We start from the raw sequence: 24760 nt of genomic DNA on the forward strand, positions 1-24760 counted from the left end.
AAATCTGGTCTCTCTGTATGAACTGACCACTATATAGTTACTACGACTTTTATAGGATAAACACTTCCTGTTGATATTTTAAAGAATACAAAGACAGGCTTAAAATAATGTACCAGCCCAACAAGTTCTTTAAATAGCACAGGAAATATTATGAACTCTGAGTCCGCCAGCAACAGCACAGGAAAAGGAGAGACAGAGATCAGATAAGACTTTGGTAACAGGAATGGTAGTGGGATAATTTATTCCTCCAGAGTTTATCACATGCTTGACTCTGATACAGGTAGACTATCACTAATAAAGAAGGTATTCTACCATGATGTGTTAGACTCTCTTAATTATGGAGTTGTTTCTGTGGCAACAGACAGAAACCATGTTTACCTTGGTTTTGATGGCTTGTATATTTTTAATGGTATGCTTCCAGAGAAATAAGGAGAAAATGAACAGTGACTTGTAGAAAAGAGCAAAGTGGGAAAATTGTCCTGCTGTCTTGCTTGAACACATTAACTGCTGGACAGAAAACCTCTTGCTATCAGCTGCCATGCTGGGGTACAGTTCTACAACTAGAATAGTATTCCACATTGGAGCGTCGGGGGGGGGAGGGGGGGAGGAAGGGATGGAGGAAGGGGTGGGGCTGAAGGAGGTGGTGGAGAGGTGAGAAGGGAGGGGGAACCTTAGTCTTATTGTTGGTACTTTGCTGCTATTAGCAGTTACTGCAGAGTTTGTCTCTCTCTCCTTTGTCTGCTGATTTATGTGGGTATGCTGCACAGAATTAGTTGATAATCTCATTATAGCTAATCCTGTTTACTACTACAAAGGAGACTGGCAGAGCTCTCTTGTTTTCTTATTTCTCTTTTCCTTTAGTTATTTCAGAGATACTCTCTAGAAAGCATGGACTTTCCGAGTGAATGCTTATCCAGTTTACTGGCCTTAACTCCAGACTCATCAAATTCAGTAAATTCTGCCCTATCCCTTTCGGTAAATATTTTCTTTGAGTTGAATATCATATAAATATTCACTATAGCTCTTCTTATGTTCAGTTCAAATAATTGCACTATTCTGAAGCAATTAAAGATTCTCAAATGATATTTTGGGTTTACATTATCTTTTATGCCTTTAAAAGGTGATCTCACAAGGTTTCTTTATGGGCAGTGAAGTAAAGAAGACTAAAAGCTGAAATTGCCTACACATATTTCAGTACTTGAATACTAAGGTGCTTAATAAGGTAAATTCATTTAGTTCAGGATATTTCTAAAGTGTAGGGAATGACAACTATATTTTTGGTGACTAGAAGCTCTTAATGAGGTTACTAAAAGCATGACATACAAGCATTAGAAGCATGGACACAGTAAACATAAATCTAAACAGCCATGGTAAAGCAAGATCAGAACCATAACTACATCTACCTATTTACCTTTTTAAGTGCTAAATGTAGTCAACAATTGACTTGAAGATTTGCACATATGGGCTTCATATTTTTTGTTTTACCTATTTAGTGCTAGTGAAAATTCCTAAGGAAAATGAAGACTTTATCCTCATTTCTATAGCCTAGACAGTGAATAAACCCACTTCCTGAGTTTGTTTTATTCAGATAATCCTATTCTGAAGTGATGACTTTTAAAAGTACTTCAGTTTTCACTATTTAGAATAATAGGTTTTGAAGGTAAAGAAGGCTCACAAAATTTCATAATGATTACATTTATAAAGTTTCAAAGCTATATTACAGTTAGTTATACTGTAATTCTTCATCATTAGTTGTCATAGAATTTCTGCGCTAAATGGGGCAAGAGTTGTAGGAGAAAGTAATGTCACATTTTGATTCAGCTTGGAAAAAGCAGATAAGCTTTCTGGGAATGAAACAAGAATAGTTCCACTCAAAAATCTTACCTTAAAAATGTTGGACAAAGAAATATGTAATAAGACTATTTGCAGTTTAAATACTACATGTGTCTTAGTTATATATTGTACATGAGAAAACAATTTCAGCATAATTACACACAAACTGCAGTTCCAGTAACTTTCAGCATCCGGTATCTCAAGACTGCCTACCCAGAACTGCCACACAAGGCAATAAGCATTGCTCATCATTATTTTTCACTCAGCAACATGTTGAGTCTTTGATCAGGATCCACTAAACAGATAATCTCCACCAGGAGAGTTCTCAGTTGAAACAGGAATGATCATAGAATTGTGACAATGCAGAATCTCACTGGCAGGGAGGAGGAAAAAAATCTCAACACAGCCTCTGAAGTCTCAGCACTTAAATTTATGAGAACAATGAACCCTATATATTGGGGTCTGGATTTCAGTACCATGATACCAATAGGAGCTTCCGAGTCAGTTGCTATGTAACTGTCTAGCTGCTTAAAATCGCTGTACTTGACTTCCTGCCTTTAAAATTTCTGAAATTTCTACCATTAGGCCTCTCCATTGGGCTTCATTCAGAAGTCAGACAACAAGAGGAGGTCCCTGTAAAGGGAAGAACTGGTTTTACATCCCTGGTCCAAATCATTTAAAGAAGAAAGAATTTAAATGGAGTCCTGCCATCCCCCAGCTGAGCTCTCCAGTCACAGCCCTCTGAAGTAGATATTTTAGACTGCTCAAGTTTTTCTTCTCATAAAATGCTGAAATATCTGTTTGGAGGAGGGACAGGAATCATAGAACTTCAAAATTTTGTCCTTAACATCAAGAGACAGAAGCAGTTCTCTCTTTCTTGCCCAAAGAGTATTTCAAAATTTTGTATGGAGAGGGTAACTTCTACAGGAGAAATGGAGGACAATTGCCCCATTTGACATAGGAAAAATCTCCTCTCATATTTGAAGCAGAAGAGATCCCTGATCACAGTCTGAGTGCTTTAATTAACAGGCTATTAAGTTACTAATGGAGACTTTTATTTTTTCATGAGAACAGCTGATCTGGACACAAATGGATCCAGATGTGATACTGATTTACAGAAATTGGAGGTACAGACACACAGACTCCCCAGTCATGTAATAGGGAACACATCCCACTAAATGGTGCCAGTGTGGGGAAGAGGGAGGCTGTGACCAATGCTGTCAATACTCTTACTCTGCCCCTCAGGCAGTTCCAAGCTCCAATACTCCTGACCCTCTGTCAAGTACTGGACCTCCAGTTCTTGGTTTGTCACATGCAAAAGATGTTGGTTGTTTAACCAAAGCCTGTTATTCTGTTTAGTTGAGGAAGGAATTACACATTTACAATGATGAGCATTGTAGTAGTATTGATCATCAGTGATATTCTCAAAAATTTACAGCTGTGGAAGCATATAAAACAGAGCCAAGACCTAATTTCTGTGCTAGTGTCTTGCTCTTTTTCTCTACTTGTCTGTTGCCCTATAGAAATGATTCTTAAACAGAGGCCAGATTTGCAATCAAGTATATCCTGTGGTTCTATTACAGTATAATAATTTCCAATAAGAATCCATTAGAAATGCACCTATTAAAATGGCATAGGAAGCATTCCGAGTACTTACCCATTTCAGAATTTTCCTCAGTTTCACTTGTTTCTCTCCTTTGAACTCTGAAAGCTTTTATATAGCAGAATGTGAGTAAAGCATGTTTTCTGTGTACTTCAGGATGTTGGCATGTCAGGTAAAGTGTTTTTGAGACAGCTGCTCTTCCTTCTGCTGCCCTCTTGCTAATACCAGCCTGTATACCCCATCTCTGTTTGCTTTTACCTGTAGCAGTCTTGCCAAACTCTTCACAGTTGGGCAGTTCAGGATTTGAGCCAAGGAAACACTTGAATATCCTCTGCAGTTCAAGCCTGGGAGACAAACAAATGGAGAAGCTCTTCATGTGCAACTTTGGAGTGTAACTTGGTTCAGGCTACTGAGTGCTCTGTAGCAGAACTTTGTAAAGTCTTCTACATTGCAGAGAACCATTATTAGTTTTGAGATAATGACTCAACAGAGCATTTCAGAATAAAGCTATCGTTTAACTTTATTCTTAAATCCATCTGTGTTCAACAGAGAAGCTAAATAGCCACTGTAGTTAAAATTTGCTTATATAATTTGCTGAATCAATCCTTTACAAGCAGCCTGATTTGACTTCACATTGCTTCACTTCCTACTCCATTGTAGCTATGATCCTGGCATCTCAATAGCAGGAAAATATGGCTGTACTCTAGTAATACAAACAAGGAAATTTGAGATGAAAACATTCTTAGGAGAAATTCTAAGTCACGGTTTCCTTTTATTAGTTAAATTGGACCTACAGTGGCAATACTACCATGCAGATATGCATAGTCAGACAGATATACAGAAAGATACCCAGAGAAAGGGCATTCATGCTTTTTGCTTAACAGGCCACATAGGGATTTTTTTGCTTTACAGGAATTCCCACAGACTTCTAGACGCGACATTGTTGAGAGCATGCTGTCTCTTGCCTAAACAATTTCAATTGATTTTATTAAGAAAAAGGAATATTGGAGTTACATCTGCTGTAAAAGACAATGTGCCTCTTTCTTATTCTGACATAATAAGCGCTGACAGAAAAGAGCGTGAAAATGTATCTTCTGTGATATGTCTCAAGGTCTCTGACAGATGCATTCAGTACTGTGTTTGGGCTGTAATTTTCAAGGAGAACAAGGGCACAGGTACTCAAATTCTCTGTGAATTATGGCCTTTGTTCTTTAGGTACCTTTGAAGCTTAAATTTACTGTTCCATTCTGAGCTGCAAGAAATATCCTCTGCTGCACGGTAATCCTAACCAGGCATACAAGGAACATTGTTCCCAGGATAGGAGTGCTCCAAACTCTGGTGCATCAAATATGGCATGACATGCATGGGATTTCCTGTTAATGAAGTTTATGAAATCCATGTTTGTTTACTCAAATAAGACAATCGACAGTTTAGTTGAAATAAACTTCATGGTGAGTGGTGCCATGGTCATGAAAAGAGGAGACATCATTTGGAGGTGGTCCTTAAGGGATCTACCAAATGGAGGGAAAGATGTCCACGACTTCTTAGGAAGGAGTGTCACTGTTTTTCCTAGCAATAAGGGTCAGAAAAAGGAATAAAGTCAAGGAGAATGAGATTATGCCTCTCCATATCTCAACTGATATATTATCAATTCACTAATACGATATTCTCAACTTTTATAGCTTTGAAGGAGAAACAAAGAAAACTGTCTGTATTTCAAACCAGTGGAGCATCCAGAACATTAGGAATGTAAAAATGTGTTCCCATCAAAGAAATACCTAACAACTTGTAAGATTAATTCTGCACTGATTGTGGTAATAGTCTTCAAGATTATTGCAAAGTGTAGTACCAAATTATGGTGGATGGCCCCAGTATGAAAGTAGTAAAGGAAGATGTTGAAGACAGTGAGAGGATCTAATGTTAATCGTGTAACAATTAACAATAACATAAGATTAATTGGTTTTGTTACAGTTGTTCTTAATAAAAATGTTCTCAAGCATATCCATTTATCTACCAAGCTGTTGCTAGTAATCAAATTGTGCATTTGGTTTCAAGAGGCAAACCAAAGATCAGAAGCATAAGAGTTGATCAGAGAGTGATAGCATAAAAGTGACAAGAAAAATCAGTAGACAAGTTACAGATATAACACAGCATCCTGGAGGTATCTGTAAGACAAACTGGAGTAGATAGGAATCAAAAATGGTCTTCAGGAGATATGATGGCAGACTGAATAAAAGAAGGTAATTTAGGAGAATTCTAAGTGTAAGGACAAAGGAGCATTGAAAGAGCTCATAGGAAAATAACTGGAGACAGGCATGCAACAATGAGAATACAACTCCCAGGCTGGTCCAAAAGGAGCAAGAGGAAAATGCATATAATATGGGAGTATTTTATGAGAGCTACAACACATGGAGACAAGAAGATCAACTGTAAGTATGATAGCACGAATGCAGTTAGGGACAGAGGGAGGAAGGGAGGTCTTTAATGGCTTTCTTACTATAGAGATGTTACAGATAGCTGCGCTGTTTGAGGAAGACAAACTTATAAGAGATTTAAAAGGGAGTTTGAACTGTCAGCAAGAACAAAGATCAAAATTTGGGGAATTTTAGAACTGCATTACTGAAACTAGAGAGATGACAGAAAAGACTGTGTGGGATAGTGGGATAGGATAGCTTAAAGACTATGCAAACTGACTTTTTTAGACTGCAAATAGTTTTTATCCAGCATTTTTTAATAAGTTTTGAAATAAATAAATAATAAGTATCACAAAACTTCCTGCTCATTATGCTTTATAAGTTCCCATTTGTGACATTGTATATACCCATCCCTTACACAGAAGATAGAACAGCTGAGTAGCAATGTGGTTTCTGGAAAACAGGAATGGGAGCACACAGAAAGACTGACTTTGTTTTCTTAAGATGTCCTGGGTGTCACAGCACAGCTATAAAATTTTCTGGAGAAGGGAAAATTGGGTGATCTTCACCAGTCCCCTCTGATGTTACTAGTAATTTTAGTGCTTATAGAAGAAAGAAAATAACATACAAATGATAATTGGACACTTAAGGAAGTAAAAAGAAAAATGAGACTTAAGATAAATCAAGATAAATCCAACTATTGTCTTTAATCTGAAAAGAGTATTTTAGACAAGCTTCTCTGCAGTTGATAACTGTAGATACCAAAACATTGGTAGCTGAAGTACCTCAGAGCACTGACAATCAGAATGTCAGTGAGAACACTGATATTAAAACCAGTCTGAAGAGGTAAATGTATTAGGAACATGTGTTTCTTCTTTAAAATCAGAAGACCAGAGTTCAGGATATACCAGACCATTTTTAATGTATTTTGTTTTACACAGAAGTGACACTTGGTCATTATCAAAAGGACAAACAAACTAAATAACTTAAAAAACAAAATACTGTTCAGGGATGTGCGGGTAAGATTTAATTACGAATGATGGGGGGGGGGCAATAAAAAACATGAATAGCAAATTAGTCTCCATAGCTTCTGTGGTCAAAGTGTGTGGTTAGAATGACACAAGACAGTCCAAGAAGCATCTGGGTAAAGTCCTTCCACTGCTGTTTGAGGCTGGTCAATCAAAAGGAAGCAAAGTGGAAACACCAAGTTGAAACTATGTTCTTAATACACATGACCAGCTACACGAAAAACATGAACTAACAGAAGGAGTTTGGGGCAAATTAAGAAGTCATGAGTCATTATGCTCTCTAAAGCCATGAAGCGGATAAGGAAGCAAGTATGTGAGAATGAAGTGGACCACCAGCAGAGCCTCACGCCTTGCAGGCGTACCCACATGCAATAAGAGACAGGCGTGTAACAGACGAGTACGTTGCGATTATGGTCTGCCAAATGGTGAGCAAACCAAACTGTAAGCCATATCACCATTTACATCATTCCCGAGTTTACTCATCTAGGTCTCAAAATAAACAAAAGAGAAGCCTTATCTTTTAAGCGGTTCTACTTCAGCTTAAACAGAAGTTTGAACATATTCCATGAGTCCAAAGAGATGCGGGGAATGTCCAGCTGCCGCTAATGCCGGTGCCTCTGAGGCAAAAGTGAGCTGGGCTGTAGGTGCTTATCATGCACACTGTACTGCTGGGCTGGCCACACACACGGTATTGAAAGTAACAACAAAAACTGAGATGCACCTCACTGCTCATTTGTAAAATGCTGCAGAACCTGCGTGAGGAGCTCATCTGCCCAGAATTATCAAGCAGCCTGTGGGTTTCAAGACAGATTTAACCGCCATTATGAAGGAAAAAATCTTTCCCACTTATTTTCTGGAGACTCTATCTTTTTGCCTAAGCACTTGAGAATACACATACTGCTGCCCTGAAATACACAGCAGAGAATAATAATGATCCTGGTTCCTGCATTTAAAACATTATCCCTGGACCCAAATGATACCTCAGTAGCAATATGAACTATTACAAAAGAAGTTACATTGAAGTTTTCCTAAAACAATCATGCCACATTCCTGAAATTGGGAAAAATGGGAATTTTTTTTCCTTGAAGAGCATGAGTAAATTTTGGATGCTCATGCTTAAGGATGCTTCCCAATGTATCTAAAGCAGGAATGCATAAACTGTCCTTATCCACTCCAACACAGCTAATCACTATGGATTACCAAGCCCTTTATTCTGTATTATTTCACGGAACCACTGAAGAAAGTGTCACCTTGGAAATCTAGAGAAGGGTATTTCCCTCCTCTAAATGATTTTATAAAAGAATTATTTTTAACTTAGCTTTCTGCTAAGTTCTATCTACAATTGAAAACAGAAGCAAAAGATACACTAATGCCTTCTGGAAAGAGTTGGAGGCACAGAGGGAAGAGAAATTATTTTACAAATATCTTTCAGATTTCAAGACAGAATGCATCTAATGTGACTATAAAAGCTGAAATGAAGTTAAATCCCTATTTTAAGAATACAAAACCAACTTGGGCTGAGTCACCAGGGACAAAAAAGTAACCACAAAGTTTGCGCACAGTCTATACAGTGAGCTTGACATGATTTCCAAAACCTTTAATTTCTGTTGGTTAGGGCAACTAAGCACATCCTTTAAACAAAATGCTGTGTTTTTGCAAAGTTTATGCTTTGCAAAAATGAAAAAGTCACTGAAGGCATTAACTCTTCAGTGCTGTACAAATGTGGGAAGGATGTGTACTGCTGAAAAGCTTGCACACAGATCACCTTGGAAATAAGTGTCTGAACTATGGACCTCGGCTGCAAAGAACCTTTTGAAGAGAAGGAATATTTCACAGAACAGTTGCTTTTATAGTTTAGAGCTTCTATTTTGGTTGTATTTCAAGATACAAAATGATGGAGTACATATTATGTTATTTATTTCATAAAAATTAGGTGCCTTATTTTTACCAGACAACCCTGAGCCCTGGTGGGAGCCATGGCCACAGACTGTTATCATCAATGAATCACTAAAATTTCTCTTTGTGCAACTTTTGTCACCTACTGTGAACACATCACGCTTACTATGCAGGTACTTATCCAAATTAATATATCTATATTAGTGAAGAAAGATTTCTGGCCTCAGAGTCCAAGCAGCTTATCTAAAGCTTACTGGATTCAAAGGGAGCTTTTCCATGATGAAGATTTGAACAAAGTCTTTGGAATTAACATGAAATCCTGAAGAGAATTGTTGCTGTTCTTAAAGACATATTTTATTGGTGTCAGTCTGGTGTCAATGCCTTCTGTGGAAGCAGACTGATGAGAAAGCCATCATTACATAAAATATTTTCTGAGTTACTCTGCATAAAAAGAAGAAAACAAAAAATCTACTATAATAGCCTTCTAAAAAGAATAAATTACACTTAAGTGGGTTTTGCTTTACATGTGATGATATGAACTTGCTTGTCAGAATGATAGAAATGAAAATGAATAAAAAGTGTAATAAAAAATCTGGTGCCTGTAAACATCAGTGGAAATTCTCATCAGATTCTCACCTAATTGCCTGAGCCATCAGTGTGTTATCCCTTCTCTTTACAAGGGGAATGAAAACCTTTTCCAGATATTGCAGGGAAGCCTGTATAAGTTTTTCTGCACAACTCAACAAGACAGTGCGAACTGAAAGTTATATTTCAGCATTTTTTAGTTGGAATTATTCAGAGTATACATTATATTTCCAGTGCCATAGTTACTTCAAAGTGTAAGTACAGCTCTCTCTTGTACAGACTGAAAAGAAAATAGTGATGTAAAATGTTCTACACATTTGGTAGGGAACTGTATATACATAAGGCAGGTAATTCCTGAAACATTGTGCATTACACAAGCAATAGATGTCTTTTTTTTTTTACCCCTTCTGTGAAAGCCAAGTCATTCTGTAGAAAGATTTCAGGTCTTATCAAGCAGGAAAAAGAAGCAGTAATTGAAGCACTTTCATAGACTAATGGGAACCTGGTTTCTGGTCATGCTTAGAGGGCTATTTATGTGGAACAGTAACTGGATTCAGTGCATGCACAGTCCTTGGAGCAGGGGTTAGTATTCAGATCTCCCCTTCTCTTGATTAGTACTCAACTTAAAACATTAAAAATGTCATTCTCATAATCTCCCTTTTTTTTTAGTAGGGATCTGGAGAAAACCGTGTTTTTCTTGTTTTGTGTTGGCTATCTTTAGGCATCTTTTGCAATGAGAACACTGACCTAAGGCAGTTCCTTGCACTCAGTGCTCAGAGAATCAGTTATGAAAGCCAAATGCTCAAGGGTGAGGCAATGTGTGACTTTGAAGTGCCTAAGAAAGAAGCAGATATTGGAAGCTGGACTTTCCAAAAGTTCGTTCAAAGTCTGTTCTAGCCTCAGTTCTGTTTATCTGTCAGTAGGCACGGGAAAATAGCTCACGGCATCTGGAACAGAGTAATTTCCTGCGAGCTAATATTCAAAATTGTAAACCTACATTCATACAATGTTATTACATGATGACTCGCTTACTTACAAAGTACTGTCTGTTAAGGATAAGACTGACAGAAAATTATACAGATGCTGTTTAGAGTGCAGGAGGAAATATGCTGAAATAAGTCATTATTTGGCCATTATCTGTGTAATGCAGAGGCCAAAAATGTTGAAAACAGATTATTTCTCCCTGTGTATATTGAGGAAGAAAAGGTTACTCGAGGTTTTCTATGCATTTGGCTCAAAGATGCTGCAATATGAGAACATGAGATTTGTTAGGGAAATCCTATGTGACTCCTCTACAGCATCTAACCAAGTAAACAAGAAGTGAGCTGGAACTTTCTGTACAAGGGCTTTTACTGGAATCATTTGGAAGCTTTTGAATATACTCAGGCTTCCTCAGAAGGTTCCCTCTTGTATTAGATGTACCGCTGTAGGCATTATCAAACAAATGAACTTTGAGCAACTTGAGATTTTGGACTTCAGAAAAGGTTTTTCATCCCCTCATGAGTTCAAGATCATGTTTGCATTGTGATTTCTTTGTGAGTTGATAGATTTTGCAAAATGTGCTCTACACTTCTATTTTTAAGAGTAAAGAAATATTATAAACATCATTTAATAAATCTTTGATCATAAAAAATCTTGCTGATACTCTTCATGTATGATATGAGTGTCTTTAAAAGGCTTCTTTTTGCTTATCTCCACATGTGGCTTTTCAGGCACTCAAACTAACATCTGTTTGTGTTACTAAATCTAAAATGACTCAAACCTTCCTATCGTATTCTAAGCCTTCATCTATGAAGATCACCAGTGTATTTCTATACTTGACTCCAATGAAAAGCACATGGGCTCACTGAATGCTGAATGCTCAAGTCTGTCACAATAAAATTATGTTTCTCAGGATAAGTCAGCGGTGATATGTTCTTAAAAATTCACAAGCAGAAGACGTAAAGAAAAGGATTACTGCTGAAAAAATAAAAAAGGTGACCAAAGCACATCAGCTCATTCTTATAAATGATTTTTAGCCTGCATTTTGCACTGAAATTTCCAGAGGTTCATCAAGATTTGCACAGTTTCTGTAACAGAATAGGGACATTAAATTATGTTTTTAGAGTAATTAAAAATACACATTCCTTGTTCCCACATGAGAGGGATTGTATTCAGAACTTGGTGACAGGTGCGTTTGGGTGGTTTTGCTCCTCTTTTGTTCTCTCTCTGTTTCTTCTCACTTAGTTTTCTCATGCAACCATTTCCACATTAAGATCCTCAGAGGGAGGATCTTAACCCAGAACTATTGGTTTTTGCCTGCAGAAACAAATATCAGCAGTGGGTACCCACCACCTTTAAAATTTATCTCCTTGTCTTTACGGTGATTATGCCTGTTTGGCTATGCTCAGTGACAAAAACATGCCAGAATTTGGTAACCACTGGGTTTGTAAATCTCTGGCCATTGTCCTCAGAGTAATCTTTCACCTTTACACTCAACCACTAGAGCTCCATGCTTTCCACTAATTTCTAATACAGAAATCACCTGTGAAAATTATTTCTCATGTCATATATGCTGACACTTCTAAATCGTTTAAGTGAAGCAGGGTAAACCCCAAACCACTTCAAATCTTCATACTTATACAAGACTTTTCTGTAGATGAAGACTTGACACTGTATTTAAGTTTTCAGGTTGGTTGCCTGCTCTTTAGGCTATGGTAGTAACCATTCCGGAAAAAAGTGAAACGTAACTTTGGACATTGAGCACCTTTTTAGTATTCAGTAGTTATATTTTGTAACCAAATGTTTCTATCTCGTATTGGCCTTTTTAGCCACCAGCGCGCCGGTAACAAACGCGGGTAGAGCCTTCCCCAAATCTGCCTTCACGAAGCCTAGCCGAGTTATATTTTATATCTAGGATATTCCTACAATGCACATATTCTATCATTCTGAGTAGTTTTTTATGAACCTTACAAGTAATACTTTCTCTTGTGTCCCCCATTTCATTTGAGCAACTAACAAAATGCAGGCTGTTGTAGATGATTCATATTCAGAGAAGAAGGTAGTGACAGAGTCAGACCTTTTGTGATGTATTCTAGTTTACTTGCAACGAACCTAGTAAGCCTGGATCCCTGAGCACATCAGCCTCTAAGAGCTGGATTCTATTCCACTGCTTGTAAGTGCCTGTTTTCAGCCAGAATGCACAGGATCTCTCATCTCACTTTCTATTGCTCATGACAAGTGCTTCTGCAGTGACATCTGCTATTTCCATGCTACTTTCTCTTCCTGCTTATTCATTTGTTTTTTGGCTATATAGACCTTCACAAATATGTATCAGAAGGATCTTCCTGACAAGAGTTTGGTGTAGAGAAAACATATCTTGGTTTAAACTACTTTCTGCTGGTTTTTTTCACAAAATACCATAAGATTCACATATTCCCTGGACAAATTTGGGTTTCAGTTCTGATATTCTGAACCAGTGAGAAAATGGTTAAATGTCTTAAGGATACTGGAATACCCCAAAACAGTCCTGTGACTTCACTTGGAAACAAAGAAGACAGTCTTTTATATGTCTTTTGCAAACCTGAGAGATCAATGCCAAAAGATGTGCTTTGTAGTGATTCCAAGCTCCTGTCATCAAAATCATGTCAAGAGGATCACACTCCAGAGAGCATCGGGGAGGTAGAGACTGCTGATGCCTAAGGCAGCTCTACTTACTTTCTTTTCCCTAGGTGTGGATCTGCACAACTTTTCTTGCTTTTCAGAAGCCATCAGGACCTCAGATTTTGCTGGATAAATAGTCATATAAAAATAGTGTAATGGAGGTCCTTTTCTGCTCATGGGATGCCACAGATTCTTCATTATCTAAATAATTTTGGATTATTTAAATGCTATAGATTCACTCTTCAGACCTGATTAGGCCTAAATAGATTGTGAAGATCACAAAAAACACAGACTGGAAAAGTAAAAATCTGTGGATTATACTCCCTTGATAGAGTATTTGTTGACTCTCTGAGTTTTGTAAAACCAAACTGAATAAGTTTATAATAATAAATCAAAAGAATACAGAAAATGTACCAGCCTGGAACAAATGAAAAACTAATTTTTATTAAAAAAATGACATGCAATTTGGATATTGATTGCACATAGATTAGTCAGCAATTAATACTAATTTATGAAGATTATTCAGGAGCTGCCCAATGTTTTGCCTAAAAAAAGTTTTCATGCACAAAATCATTCCTCAAGAAAAAGCAAAATGTATCAGTTTTGAAAGTTGTAAAGATTATTCAGTGTTGCATTAATTTCAAAAGCAAAATTGCAAAATCACAAATTGTGTTAATTACATTTGTTTGCAAGAGCAAGTATTAACACCCATCCTTTAAACATCATTAATTGGCTTTTAGGAATAAAATTATGGGGAAAGAATGAGTCATAGCGGTAAAGTATCAATCTTTCTAATGATAATGTCACTACAGTCATCCTCTCTGCTCCACTTCTTTTTCAGAAAGAGCTTTGTGAGGGCACAGGTCTTATGGTAGAGAGTTCAATTCTTTTCTCTCTAGAACTGACAGTAGAGGTTTGCACAGGCTTGATCTCCTCCTGCACACACCAAAGAGAAGGGATTCGTGCTCACTTTGCCAAGCCAGATTTGATATTAAACATTCATGCTAATAAATATGGAGCTGGCTTATGTCCTTTAATAAAACTTAACAGCTACATAGCTTTATCTTTTCAAAGTGCTGGAAGCTGCAAACGACTAGCTAAACACAAAGATAACCCTTCCCTTCTAATCTTTAGAGTCCCATGCTTCCCATTTGTTTCCAGTACAGAGATTTCCTGTGAAAGTTATTTCTCGGTACAGTGCTGCAATTAAAAGAGAAAATTTAAGGCATCTCTAGGAGGCTGTTTAGTGGGTTGGTTCTGCAGCTTGTGGTTTATCTTGAAAGATTAGAGTAGCATCACATCTGACCAGTGAATGCTGCAGTATGCAATGAGGGCTAGTTCTCTGGAAATTTCTGTGATACTTGGAGCCACAGACTGTAGCCCTTCATGAGAAAGTGCTGGAGTAATGTTTAACAAGGTTCAGAATAATAAACAAAAGAGCAAAGGAGAGGGGAAGGGAGAACAAAAAAAAAAAAAAAAAAAGAAAAAGAAAAAGAAAAAAACCCCACAACTAACCAGAATAAGGGGTTAGAGAGTCAAAAGCATTTGACTAGCTGTAGCAAGACATTTTTTAATGTTTGAGGTGAGACTTTTCCCCAGATTTTCTCTTCTAAAACTGAAATGCTTGTTTCTGGGTTTGTCTGAGACTGTGCTGAGTAGCTGCCATTGGAAGCAGACCTTATTTTTGTACTACTTCTTACCAGCTGTGGGAACCCATCCCACAGGTGAACTGGTACAAATTCTCCCCGAAGCCTTTGGTACACTCCCTCTTTCTGAAGTCAGAGCCAGCTTCACTACCAGGACAGACTTCACATCCAAATACAATAATAACAGCAGCTTGCAGTCTCTCTGGCAACCACTTCTTGCCAAAAAAAGCAATGATTTATGCAACCACTGTCATCTGTGGAGCACATAAGGTTATCTTCTAATACCAGAATCTCGCTCTGGAGCTGTGTGCATGGGAGCTGTGAGATGCTTGCTCTGGTATCGCTGCAGGACAGTGCTGCTCTGTACTCCCAGCTCAAAACAGTATAACCAGCACTTAATACCCGAGAGTCACCTTTTCTCACTGCTGCAAAGCTTTGTTTGGCACATACCAATGGCTGTAACTCCTGCCTCCTCTGAATGTGGAAAGCAAGGGACAAGTTTTTGCCACTTGGACCCCAGAGAAAAGCTTGTTACTGGCACAGCTTATGGTAAACTGTAGAAGCGGGAACTTCAGCAAGTCTTTCTGCCCAGGCTTTCTCTCCAGCGGGTGGGAGGAGTCAGGCTATTCTCAAGTAGCTCAACACAAAGAGTTGTGTTCCCGTGAAGTCCGGGAAAGCGGTAGGATTGCACAAGACAGTTGTCAAGGTTGCTGCTTATAATACGGGACAGGGTGAATCATAGTGTGACTGTCATGGGTAAATACAAATTTCTTCCCAACTTCCTCAGAAAGCCTCACTGTTGTGTGTGAAAAATGCATCGCTTCTGCACCTGAATACAACCAAAAAAAGCATGCCCTGGAGCAGGGACCAGAAGTTTGCTCCTCCTGCTCTCTACCCAGGCACTACTCCCCGCACACTCCTGCTCCAGCCTTTTCTGCCTCCTCAATATCCCCGTTGGTTTTCAAGTGATGTCATGCTTAAAATCAGAGTGGACAGCGCCCTCTGGCCTAAGGAGGTGGCCAGAGCACCCTGCGGGCAAGGAAAACAGCCTTTGGAGCATCCTTGCCCATTGAACCCCATCTCTTCCACTTCCCAGACAATCCTTTAAAGCCTGTATGTACATATATGATGGCATTTGTTGTTTCTACCATGAGTCTACAGAAAAAGAAATTTCCCTGGTGTTTAAATCCAAGAGAGGGTTTCAGGGCCACAGATGCCAGCTGGGGAGCCCTGAGTAGTACTGTTGAGTAGGTAGTGCAAGATGGAACACAAAAGATTGATGTTAATGCCATCAGGTTCAAAGTCAGGAGAGGCTCTATCTTAAAGTGCCTTCACGCAGTGTCTATATTCTTCATCTTACACATTGAGACTTTCAGTCTTCTTTGGTATCATTTTGCCTTATTACAGGCAAGAGAGGGAAGACTTGCATGTAAGGCCAGGGATCTGGAACAAGGCATGGTGGAATTGCTGCGCATTAAAAAATGTGAGGCAACAAAACCTCAGCTTACAGAGCTGTGTAGGAAAGCAAAAACTGAGAAAACAAATGAAACAACAGGAATTTCCTTTTGGCTCAGCAGGTTGCTTCCTGTGAGCCTTTTCCCCTGTTCACTAGATGCCTAAATGGATTTGTTATATATTTTAGGTTCAGCAAAGAGTGTGTCAGGGCCTTGACTTTAAAGTTCACAATTTTCCTGTAAGTGAAGAACTAGCAGCCTGTCCAAGTATGAGGAACATCAAAATGCTGAGTGCTGCAGTGCTCATAATTTATGCGTGTTCTGCTCCAGTCTGAATTCCATAGAAGCACCAGGTATAAAACAGGGAAAAGGCACAGGCTGAAGAGGCCTTCAGCACTTGGAGATTGCAACAGCTAGCATGCCAAATCCAAACACCCTTACTGGGGCTTCACTGAAGTACCTCTAAAATTGCAATTAGGAGCCTAATAAAAGCTTCTTGCAAGTATGTTCTCCTGAAAGCCAGACATTCCTCCCAGGGAAGACAGTTTCCTTGTTCCAGTGGATATCCAAATGACATAGTTATAGAGTTTTGGGGAGGCTGTGTGTTCCTCTCATGCTAAAATGTGGGCTCACAAAGAGCAGAGTCCAGATGATCTTTGGAATTAGGGACACAGCTCAGCTCCCACAACTGTCACTGTGTTGCTTCAGACAACGCACAGAAGGCGAATTCCCTCTTTTCCCTCAGGTTTCTACTGTCAGTTCATCCTGGCTATTGCAAGTGTGTTTGAGTCCCCAACTATGCCTGAAATACTCCAATACAGTGGCTAAGGCACATAGCCGAAGGTTGAACTCACCACATCTACCAGATTAAGGACAGCCTAGATCCCAGGACTGTGGTTTGACATACAGTAGGAGTGCTCCCCCTGGGATGTCTAATCCAGCCCTATAGCCCTTTAAACTTTGCCTTTAGCTGTTTATTCCTACCTCCTACCAGCCTTCCAGTGGCTCAATATTTGTATTCAGTGTAACTCACAGCAGGGAAACTATTCAGTCAAAAAATACCTTGAGGGGAGGTTAATTTTAAAAAAGAAAACAACCACCAAACCAAAAAGGAATTGTTTCCTCAATCTGTCTTACTGTGTGGATGTATGCAAAGATTTATATTAACACAATACAGGATCCTCTAGAATCACAGAGTAAGAGACTTGATGGAGGCTGAAGTTCATACTCATGAAAAGTACCTGCCAAACCTCATCTAGGCTAATACGTGCACTAATTCAGCCTCATGCACTCACAGAATCTGTCTCAAGAATGTGCTGTGCAGCCTCCCAGGTGTGCAGGGAGCACAGAATAGAGACAAGTGTGAATGTGAATCCGTTTCAGCTCAGTGCTGACAAATGAGGTTCTGTGACACCAGGATGATTGTTCTCTGCATCTCCTGTGACCCCAGTGGGGAATGAAGCTGCCTAGACATCCAGCTTGGTAAAGAATGGGAACAAGACAGAGCATGCTCAGTCGAACTATTTTCAGCGTGTACATACATTTCTGGTGTCTCCAGTGTCCATACGTGTTCTAAAAAGTGTTTTACAGAAAATTGTTTTCTGCTCGAAGAAACTTAAATTTACAGCCCCCATGGTAAAACAAATCATGCCCTCTGTGGGCAGCTCCTTTGGCTTTACCAGGCTTGTGCAAAGGCAAATTAAGATTGCCAACAGTCTTCAAACTACTGAAAGCAAAAGTGCTTGTTACACCAGAAGGGAGGATGTAAGGATGTAAGGATGTATGCCGATATGTAATTGAAACAATACTACACTGTTGGTAGACACATTTTTGTATAAAAATAAAAGCCAAACAGAGGACAAAAATAGATGCACCTTGATGGAAACTCCTGGAGTGGATACAGAATTTGCTGCAATATTTAACCTCATGCAAACAATCACCTGCTTTTATGAAAATGTCTTTCAACCTGACTTCCAAATATGCTAGAATTATCTGCTTTACTGGAGTTAGCATTTCTGTTTGTATATAAAGAGAGATCTTTTATCAGCCTACAAGAGAACTGTGGTTAACCAAGGCAAACGAAAAACACCCAAAACCAATATTTCTACAGGCAGGCCCAGAAAGGACAAAGTTGCTTCTAATAGCTGGATTTGCCCATCATATACTCCAAGGCCACACCTTGATGTATCTTATTTGCGTATTGTTTAATACTATAGCATCCCAATCTCTGATGCAGTGTGTTAAGCAGTATTGAAATTCACATATGAAAAATGAGATGGAAAGACTGACAGGAGGAATGCTATGAACCATGTAAATACAGAACTTCGTATGCTTCTGAAAAGCATTTGTTATATGTCCACCTCCTCTCTTATCTGAGCTGTCATTGTCTTACTGCTTCTATGCTGATGCACAGAAATTTGCTTCCAAGCAATGAGTGGGCTAACAGCTCTGCCCAGGGATAGTATGGGAGAAGTAATTTCATCCCTTGGATACAGTTCAGTGGGGAGAGAGGGTATTGCTGCCTGGAAACTTTGTGCAGTGAGAACTCTGAAAATTCTAGCCACTTATTCAGGATTCACTGAAACTGACAGCTCAGCTTGAGTTACATGAATTCTGGTTGAATGGCTCCTGCTGATGTGGAGATCAGCTCTGGAGTGCATGTGAAGTTCATAACAGCTTAGGGTACTTAAAATTCATCCAACATTCATCAGACATGTTCAGGCCTTGGACGGATACACAGAAAATCTGAAGCAACTTACTAAGCCCTGTAATACAGGGGACATTTCTTGGTGAGATCTCTTAGAAATAGATAAAGCATGGCAATATCTAGCTGATAAATTAGTGATCAGAGAAGTGTAACTGATGGGAATGGCACTGCATTGGAAAGAGCCAACACAGCAGTGGCAAAAGCTGTGAAATAAGGAGCATAGTTGAAAGTTGCACAGAACAGGGTAGTATGTTTGAATGTGATACACTGATGCTGGGGAGCCAATGGAGGGCCTTGCAATATTACGAGCATATGAATGCTCAAGATGTTCGCAGTATCTTTTATTTTCAGATTTCCATGTTTTTGTGGCTATTACAAAAACAAATGAGTTTCTGACTCTTGGAAATTCTCTTTTTTGTGATGCAATTTGGCTCTTTCACTATCGTACAAAGTAAGCCTCTTCAGCTTCATATCCATGAGTCAGACTTAGTTCTAGGACTGATTTCACTAACTCTTCCGCAATCAGCAGGCTTGTTACCATTTGTTGGTGTTTCTTCAGAAATGTGTATTTAGCTTCATTTCTTTCCAAGAACTACTCTGTATCTTATTTCACTGTCTCAAAGACTGACCTCTCATGCTACTGTATAAGACTTAGCAATGTGATGCATCCATCACATGATGATTAAGCATGTGCTGCCCTTTACACTGCCAGTTTAATCACCTGTGGGATGGCACAAGTGCCTAGGTTGAAAAATGGGCCTGCAGCTGTTAATCAGTTTACAACATGCAGATTGTTTTAGCAGAGGATCTTTAGCAGCAAGTCCCATTTCAGGCATTAGTTCACTGTAGCTACTGTAGACATTTGTAACTGAGATATTAAGACTCATCTGAATGAAATACAAATGAAAATGCCTCCTTGTGGTAGCATCAGAAGCCACACTAGAGCAAGGGTGGAAAGAATGAGCATTAATGGACATGATGGCCATGAACGATTGCAGTCAAATCAAGGAATGGTGAGGAGTGTGCTGTTTACATCAAGATCATAAGACAAGACCAAAAGTTCAGTTCCCTTGCTCTAAATAACCATAGCATAGGCAACTTGTCACCCCTCCAAAACCATGTCTGATAATATGGCCTCAGATAACATCTTCCCAAGACGAAGACAAACAGTAGCCATAAAGATGTGAAAATAAGCAAAAAAAGGCAACAGACAGAAATTTTTCCAAAGGTTCTGTAAGGCAAGGAAAGGTCAGAAGCAAAATCATTACATAACAACTACTTGTTTCAGGAAGATATAAAAGGCCTGTTCAAAAGAATTGTTTGTTGTTGCCAGTCAAGACAGACCCAATGCACTTTATGAAGACTTAACAGTTGGTACCCCTTGTCCTCTGTTTTACAGACAAATGACCCTGGTCAGACACAAATATCTTAACACTTGGCAATGTGTGGCAATGCAATCCATCTCCTATCATCTCTGTTCTGCCTGGGAAAAGCTTCACCTTCACTGTTGACCATAAGAGTCTTATTAGTGGTAGTGAATCCAGTATTTCAACATCATGCATTTCCCAGGCATCTGAGGTACGGTTTTTTTCCAGCGGAAGGATTGCAAGTGCCTTGAATTTAATTGGTTTTGGCAAGTAGTGTTTTTCTTTCCATTTATTTTTAAATTCATGGCACTATCAAAGTTAGTTCAGGTCAGTAGATCAAAGTCCTTCATCGCTTCTCCCTGCAAATGCAAAAACCACAATAGACAGCATGGTTTTCCTTCAGATGAGGGAGACCAGGCAAGTTTTTGAAGCCCTTTAGCAATATATTGCCAACCTGTCCCTGAGTTCACCAGCATAGGTCCCTAATGATGAAGAAAATTCTCTGTATTTGAAAAATATTAATTACCAAGAGTTTGTCTGGAGCCAGCAACCTCATTTCAAAGAAAAGCTCTGCACCAACTTGACAACACAGGGATGCTTCCAATGAGACTTTATAGGAAAGAACAGTTGTTTTGTGAGTACCAAAATACTTGCACTGTCCACAGTACTCAAGGTTATTCGTGGCATGAACGGAGGTTACTCCTGCGTTTATCACAGCCCATGTGAGTTTTGTTATTGGCTTTCTGAATACATTCAGTCAGAACAAAATTTGCTTTGTTGATTCTATTATATAATCCTTTTTTTTCTAAGAAAACAGGAATAGATAGTCCATAAAATCAACCATTGGCAGACCTTTGCTGGCACTACTACATATTCACAATCTCTGTTTTTTTGTAAATGCTGGTAGAAGTACTACCTTTCACACTTCTGGTTAAACTGTATGGTTTGTAAAATGTGCGCACAACTTCTCAGCAAAGGAAGTTCTCTAATATTCTTTATTGCCTGGAGGAAAGTGGGTGCCAAATACAACTGTGAAATGGGAAACAATGCACAAAGGAAAAGTTCCAGAACATCAACACATCCGTTCCTTTTCCCTGCCATAAATAACCAACACACCCTTAAATACAAGACTAAATGGCTCCAGGAAACACTCATTAATGAAAACGTCCTAGCTGGGCTTCTCACTTTCATTTGGAATTTACATGCCTCAAGAAGTTTTTTCTGACCTAGACAGCAGATCTGTTGTTCTCTAAGTAATACTAAGCCCTGAGACAGACTAAGATAAACTCAAGCTAGCCTACTCTCCGTAGAGATTAAAACCTTCCTCTTTCACTGTCCAAAATATTAATGCTGAAAGGCACAGCCCTGCTGCTGTTGACATCAACAACAAGATCCTACACTGAGTATATAAAGACACAGTTGTGCATTACAGACCTTCAGTTTTCTGGAAAACTGAGATAAGGCGGGAAGTAAAATAAATGGTCTGCATATATGTCCTATGTGCAGATAAATTTCATAATAAAGTAGAGCAGCTATGATATTTTATGGGGAAGGTGTCATGATTAGATTGGATGCATGGATAGCATACTTCCTGCAGATCAGAAGTAGTGGTGTAACTAGGCCAGTCTTTTGCCTAGTCTAGGGGATATTTATATTAAAATTAGCATATTTCACTGTATAAAAAAGAGATAACTGATACCACTTGTAGTCTTCTCACCTTGAAACTTGTGCTATATAGTCTTGTTTTAAACAGTATCAGATCTAAAAAGTTTCTTAACTTTCAACTGAGTCATTAAAAATTGAGTCATCAATACAATATCAAAATCTTAAAATAACTTCATGAACTACCCCTACCTCTGATTTCTCCTGGCAGCTTCTTCTAATTTCACAATCACGTTTTCCTGCTTAAAAAAAATGCAAACACCCCCAATTCCTGTATGGGATGTCTGTAAATCACAGGGAAGCTACCTTACTATTTAAAAAGAAAAAAATAGTAAAAATGCTTAAGTTTGTGATCCAGAAAATTTTCCAAATCTTCCACAACTACTGATGGCACCATATACATGATGGTACCATATATAGGGCCTTCTAACAAGTACAATGTCTGTGAGCCTTTACTAAAGTTGAAATAACAGGAGCTGCAGAAAAGAAAGGTGATACAATTTCATGTAATGTTTTCAATGCCTTTGAAAAAAGTCCTTGTATCATCTGTGGGTCTATAATCCACGGCACATGTGCATTCTGCATCTCCTGAGCCTTGGACGCAGACTCTAGGGAAGGCAACAGGCTTCAGTTAGTGAGATCTGGAAATGGAGAAAGGCAGAGGCAGTCCTCTCTTGGACAAGGGTGTACAATGCAATGTCCACTTTCTTCCCAAGCTTCATGGTGCCATGAGTATTCCCAGTTTCATTGTGATCTGGCTGCTGTGGCATGGAAATAGGGTAGGAGGCCTTCTAGGCTTGAATGGGAACTAAATAGAAAGATTTTCTTAGGTAACTGGCATATCAAACCTCTTTGTGCCTGGAGTGAAGTCTAGACCACAAAATTAGCCATCCAGCAGACCTTTTCAGGGGTGAGAGATTTGGCATTGTGAAATGCTGACTGATGTGCTGGAAAGGCAACTGCTTAAACCTACTAAATAGAAGATGCCTAATAGGATCTTCTCTTAAAGTCTGTCCATCAGTGGAGTTAAGAGTGTTTCAATGTGCATCAAGAGAAGACACCACGTTGTGCTCGGGATTCACAGCCTAGGGCTTTTCTTCAAATCATGTTTAAAAAAATCCAAGAATGGTATGTGGATAAGGAGACTCAATCCTTCTTGAGGTGATGCAGGCCAACCCAAAGACAAGTCTCAGCGTTCAAGGTCTGAAGTCAAGAGTGTCCTTGAGCCAGAACAGATCTGAAGTCACATATCTTGATGTATGACCCAACCACAAGGTTCATAAGATGCAATTCTGTTTGCACAAGCAAAAACACTGGAAAGAGGAGGAAACGGGGGCAGATTTCTTCTCTACAAAATAAACTGTATTCACTTAGACCAGGCCAGCTATATGCAGGACAGCAGGACAATGTGGATTTGGGGACCTGTAATCATCTACTGATCCAAGATGGAACGCAAGTCTGGCCCAGGATTTTCATACAATGCAGTTCCCTGTAATATGGGTTCTGAGACAATCAATCTGCAGCAACTTGGAAGCCACAGCAGGAAAACCTAGGCAGAAAAACGCAAGGAAAATCCAGCAGTTACTTTTTCTCCCCATTCTCCTGTGGTTGACTCGGGCACAAGAGAGGAGCCACAAGCTTGCCAACTGTACTGATTTTATGGGTCTCGTGGCATATTTTTTTTTTAATTGCTAGACTCTTGAGACTGTGGGATTGTGAAGATTTCAAGTTTAATTTAAAAGAGAGGCTGGCATGCAACTGTTGTGGCTTCCATGAAATGCTGGAGGTCAAGCCCTAGACCTCAAAAACTAGAGGCAAATACAAAAATAAAATTAGTCAAGAAGGGCCTGGGTCTGAAGGGCTAGGCCCACTGCGTCAAACCCTGGAGGGCTGGCAGCGCTGGAGGCATTCAAGACACTTTTCTAAGAATAATATCTGACCGTGTCACAGAGAGAACCTGAAAGGCTCAGATCATATCCGTGACTTCACCTTCCCCCGCAGGGCGCTCGCCACAGCCCGCCGGGGACCCAGCCACGCCACCGAGTGTCCCCAGCAGCTCAGTCCCCACCACACCCCGGCGACACGACTAACGGGGCCCTGCAGCCCAGGGCAGCTCCGACCCGGCAGCACCGGGGCTGCAGCAACGACAGGGCCGGGCCGGGCCGGGCCAGGCGACGGGAGCCGGCGGTGCCCGGGGCAGGGCCGGGGGCGGCGGCGGGCGGTGCACAGCGCAGGCTCCGCCCGCGGGCAGCCCGCCAGCCCCGCTCCTCTATCCCTCACTCCCTCCCTCCCTCCTTCTCCTTCCCTCCTTCCCTCCCTCCCTCCCTCCGCGGCTGCATCCCTCCTTCCTGTCGGCGCTGCGCACTGCTGCCCGCCGGAGCTGGGCCGCCGGGAACGCGCACAGCCCCCGCACCCCGCGGAATGCGGCCGCCACAGGGCACGGCGAGGTGGCGGCGGGTGAGTGCCAGGACCCGCTTGCACCTGGGAGGGGGCGGCCCGAGGGGCGCAGTGATGGATGTTCCCTCCATCCCTCCCTCCCTCTGCCCGCCCCGGGGAGGTGCCAGCCGGGAGGGGCGGCGGGGGGTATCTGGCGGCGGGGATTTTCGGAGACCCTGAGCTCGCCTTGCTGGTGTCCTGCGGCTCGGGACTCGGTCGGGGCTGGGGACAGGTGGGGGCGGGGGCGGGGGCGCGGTCGGAGCCGGTGCGGGCGCGGAGCGGGGCAGACCCTCCCCCGAGGGCGCCGAGGGCGCCGGGAGAGACCGGCGGCTCCTCTCCGCCGCTGCTCAGAGCCTGCGACTTAAATAGAGGCTGTGTTTTGTCAACAGCTCATTCTGCTGGCCGGCAGGTTGGCTGGTTCAAGGACTGAGCGGCGGGTAAATACTATTTATGCCTCTTTCTGTGATTTTATTTTATTTTATTCTAT

At 40.4% G+C, this 24760-nt stretch overlaps 1 protein-coding gene and 1 long non-coding RNA gene across 8 annotated transcripts in view; one reads left to right on the top strand and one right to left on the bottom strand.

Moving 5' to 3' along the window:
- LIFR (LIF receptor subunit alpha) overlaps positions 1 to 24760 on the top strand; it is a 94238-nt gene that overhangs the window by 9620 nt on the left and 59858 nt on the right. For 4 of the 7 annotated variants that reach the window (XM_064641733.1, XM_064641737.1, XM_064641736.1 and 1 more), the window contains exon 1: positions 24117 to 24294. The exons of 1 other annotated variant lie outside the window; for it this stretch is intronic. The gene's annotated coding sequence lies outside the window, so the exon portion shown is untranslated. Of the gene's footprint in view, positions 1 to 24116; positions 24295 to 24572; positions 24711 to 24760 lie in introns of those variants that run through there. 2 more of the 7 variants (XM_064641732.1, XM_064641735.1) reach the window with 2 other exon arrangements.
- Positions 21153 to 24120, bottom strand: LOC135407044 (uncharacterized). Its single transcript, XR_010426659.1, has 2 exons — positions 23827 to 24120; positions 21153 to 23386 (listed from the first exon to the last, which is right to left on the bottom strand). It is a non-coding gene; the product is annotated as an uncharacterized LOC135407044 (long non-coding RNA).

Source organism: Pseudopipra pipra, chromosome Z, assembly GCF_036250125.1.
Source record: "Pseudopipra pipra isolate bDixPip1 chromosome Z, bDixPip1.hap1, whole genome shotgun sequence".
NCBI lineage: Eukaryota > Metazoa > Chordata > Aves > Passeriformes > Pipridae > Pseudopipra > Pseudopipra pipra.